The sequence below is a fragment of the Phodopus roborovskii genome, unplaced genomic scaffold, assembly GCF_943737965.1.
Source record: "Phodopus roborovskii unplaced genomic scaffold, PHOROB, whole genome shotgun sequence".
Classification (NCBI taxonomy): domain Eukaryota; kingdom Metazoa; phylum Chordata; class Mammalia; order Rodentia; family Cricetidae; genus Phodopus; species Phodopus roborovskii.
Genome location: NW_026126447.1, coordinates 14172193 through 14176753, shown reverse-complemented (window position 1 = coordinate 14176753; position 4561 = coordinate 14172193).

Below are 4561 nucleotides of genomic sequence, written 5' to 3'. Positions count from 1 at the left end.
CATGGTCCTGATCCGGTGTTGGCATGGGTGAGAGGGTCTGTTTGTGTTTTCCCCCAGGATCACCAAAAACCATTGTATGTCCCAGAGAGGTTTTTAAGAAAGTGCAACAAACATGAAGAACCTGGTGTTGTTGTTGATCATCAGCCTGATTTGGCCACCAATGCAGATGCAACTTAGATTTACCTTATTTGCCTTATAATAGTGAGATTGCTAGTATAAATGAAAATAGGAGTTTTGTTTTAACAGGAAGTGTATGCTTTTATGTGATATTAGTGATAAGAGTCAGTGCATTATGTAATTTAATCAACCTGCAGCTTGGTTTGATGTGCCCACCATGGGAGACCCCATTAGGGAGGTTAAAGCCTCCTGGGTAAGTGGATGGTGGCCTGCTAAGAGTGAGTTTGACAAGCCAGCACCCCATCAGCCTAAGTGGGTCCCTCATTGTTCTAGTAAATGAGGAGGTGGATTCCTTCCATGGACAGGATGTCAATCAGGAGAGGTTGTTTGGGCGAGAAAGGGATATTTTACCTTCTCACCAGGTATTAGTACCAGCTTCAATAAAACCTTTGCTGGGAGAAACTTTACTGATCAGGATCCGCAGCAAGTGGATATTTCCAACCCTTTTGATCTCTGGCTCTTGTATGGGATTAATGGCAGCTGCACAGTTTTGTCCCCTTTCCTTATAATAAGGGGCAGAGTTCATGGGATGGTCAAATTTGCTTGGTCTACCTCTGAGTGTTTTGGTGAGTGTTTCATTCCTAATCCTCCTCAACCTAGCAGATGGATTGCCATGCCTGTTGATCCCGTGCGTGCTATGATGGTGTTTAGATGACAGAGAGATTTTGGCATTACAGCAGTCATAGTTACAGCTATTTCTTTTGCAATTGTGGGTCAGTCACGGCTGCCTTGGCCATGAGCACATCGGTACAGACAGCCTCTAAGTTAAATGAATTGTCCAAGAATGTGGCTACTGCCTTGGATGCTCAGCCCATGATTGGTGCTCAGTTAAAAGGAGATCTTATGATCGTGAACCAAGGAATTGATCTTGTACAGGAGTAAATAGACACTTTGTGGCAGTTGGCACAAATAGGATGTGAATGGAAGATGAAGGAGCTATGTGTGACCTCTGTGCCATATCAAACGTATTCGGTGGCTGCCAATGTCTAACCAGCTTTCTCAGTATCTTTTAGGCAATTGGTCCGGTGAATTCAATAAGTTAATGCAGGACCTGAGACTTTCCATCGTGCTTGTGAATTCTACCCGAGTCGACATCTCGGTTGCAGAGGGACTATCTACATGCATCACTTGAGCCATGAAACAACTGAAAGAGTGGGTGGGAATGGGAGCCATGGCTATCCTCTTGCTGCTTATCTCCTTCATGGGCCTGTGGTGCCTTTGCAGGCTGAGGCTTTCTCACAGGCGTTATGCAGGTATGGTTGTCCAGACATTTACAGCCATTGAGGAAGGGCAGTCACCCCCCCCCCCCCAGGCATTGCTCGCAGTCATGAATAAGAATTGATCCTTCATGCTCAGGTTGTATGGCTTAGCACTGCACTCCGAGTTGGCTCTGGAAGCAAACAACTCCATGAAGGGCAAGTCTGGTTGCATGTGGGTTGCTGTCCAAGGCCCCACCTCCAGGAAAAAGATACTGGACGGGTGTGGCATTGACTTGGCTGACTACCAGGATTCAGGGTCATTACAATGTCCACTACATTATTCGAGATCAGACCACTATTCTGGCCTGTTGCCTTAATAAAACAAAAAGGGGGAACTGTAGAGAGCTGCAAAGTGCTGCACCTTAAAGATGGTGCTGGCTTCTGCCTTCCACCTTCCTGATGGTGAGCACTTTCTGTTGTAAACAAGTCCTTATTTGGCTAAGCCTGTTCAGCTTACTTGCTTCTGTATAAGAGCAGCCTATCTGCAGGGTTAAGGTGGCTCACTAGGGTTGGTCAGCTAAGGGGATTTAAGCCTGCACGGGTATTTCCCCAGATCACCAGAAGAAGAAACATGTTCAAGGATCCTGGTTAAACTGCTAGAAGATCTTCCCTGACTCATGTTTCTCCTTGCTGGTCGAGGTTGAGCGCGACAGTTTTAAGGTCTGTGCATGTAGATTTCTTTGTTATTTCTTTATCTGATGAAGACAGAGCAGATGGGGGAAGAACACAGAAAAAGTTTGCCAGGCATGTTCTGTAGGTTGAATTTGTTTGAGTGAAATGAAAGCAGGTGGACACTGGGGTTTGTTTGCTTGGTATGTTGTGTATACTTGGCTAAGCTTGGAATTTGTAGTAGATTATAGGGCTGGGTTTTATTCATGGAGGTCAGAAGGAGTCAGTCTGATCTAGCCAGACAATGGCATAGAGTGCTCATGTTATGGCTGGTCACAGAGATTTTATATGGCTTTAGAAAAGCCTGCAAATTGTGAGTAGGTAGAGTTGATGCTTAATGGTTAGAGACCCCCGGACAGGGAAAGATAGAAAAGGATGGAGACTGGATGTGTCACCAAGCTATATCTGATGTTTGGGGAAGGGTATGTGAACATGACTGTCAATTATATTCAACCTCCTACACCCTGGTGAAAGATGCATGTTATCTGGATAAATACAGGGACTGAATGTCCACTGTGTATTTTGTGAATCCTAAACAATCATTTCAGCAGGTATTATAACTGCACCTGGATGCCTGGCACATGCATTCATTCCTGGAGGGTATGGTACCTTCAGTATTCTGCTTGGAATGGGTTACTATATTTTCTCATTGGCCTTAATCATTAACACCAAGAAGAATCCTAAAGGTTCTCCTGCAATCCAGACTATCCAATCCAGACTATCTCTTGCTTACCTCCAGCACAGAGAAAACATCCAACCCCACCCAGCCCCAGTAATCTATATCAGTCACCCCTCCAAACAGCATGGCCTCTGCCCTAGCCTTTTTAATAAAGAATATAAAGACCCCAACATGGACAGGAATGAATATTAGCTTATTCCCCATGCCAGAACTAAAATTTATAATCTGGAAGAGCATAGGGCATAACAACAACAAGCAAACATACACTTTCTGTGTCACTACAAGTATGAGTAGTGGCATTCCATTATTTTTATCTTTGGAGCTTCATAAAGTGAATAATTTGTCCTCCATTACATCCCATAGAGAGTCTTCAATGATTATTCAGCACACTGATTTAATGTAGATACATTCTGCCCTAAATGGTACTCCCACAAGTTAGAATACAGTACCCTTTCTTCTTCTTCTTCTTCTTCTTCTTCTTCTTCTTCTTCTTCTTCTTCTTCTTCTTCTTCTCCTTCTTCGTCTTCTTCTTCTTCTTGTCCTTTTTCTTCTTCCTCTTCTTCCTGCTCCTGCTCCTGCACCATCACCACCACCTCCTCCTCCTCTTCTTATTCTTTTCCTTCTCCACCTCCTTCTCCTCCTCCTTCTTTTCTTTTTGGGATTTTGAGACAGGGTTTCTCTGCATTGTTTTTGAACATGTATGTCCTGTATCTCACTCTGTAGACCAGGCTGTCCTCGAATTCACAGAGATCTGCCTGCCTCTGCCTCCCACGTGCTGGACTAAAGGTGTGCGCCACCAATGCCAGGCGATTATAATACCTCTTTTTAAAGAACAAAATTTTGATGAATTTTTTAAAAGTTATCATCATATTACTTTAATCAAAGAAAATATTCATTTTTAAAACAAAAGGACTTTAGGAGCACATTCCCCATGGAGAGATACTCCCTTAACCTAGAGACAGGAAGGAGGACCTAGTCCCTACTCCAAATGACCCCTCCTAGAAGGCACCATCCTCCCTGTGGTGTCAGTGGAGGATGGGATGGAAGGGTGTTTGGAGGCATGGGAGGGAGGGAACTGGGATAGATGTGATAGATGTGTAAAATATGAAAAATAAATAAATAAAATATACAAAAAACAAATTCCAAAAGAATAAATAAAATTAAAAACAAAAATCTAACAAATGATGCCCAAATTTTCCCAATATTCCAACATGACTGAGGACATCTAATTCTATTTATTTAATGGAGATCACTGAGAGGATACAGTTATAAAAGTAATTCAGATGAATGGCCATACCAACAATGTTCACAAATTTAAAAAGTGCAATCAACCTGGGTGCCATCAAGTTACTCACACATAAACTTCATGGGGAACATGTACAGAATGAAAAATTACCTGCCAATGAAAAGGGACATACTCCTAATATCTGCAGCAATACAGATGAACCCCCCCCTCTTTCCTGGAAAACAGTGCTACAGTAAATAAAATACATAGTAAATACTACATATGATTTCAGTTAAATGAAATTCTAGAATAACTATACTTCAGTGACAAAAGCAGATCCTTATTTGCATGGGATTGTTTACATTTTAGAGGGAAGTATCTAAACCTAGGTTGTGAGGAAGGTAACAGGATTGAACAAATATTTGCTCCATAATTTCTATTAACCATCAAGACACATACTTTTTCCTATTTTTTTGCTAGAGATATTAAACACCCCACAGTAAATTCACAAAACAAACTCAGAAAAATAACGAACAGAATCAGATTCTTTTC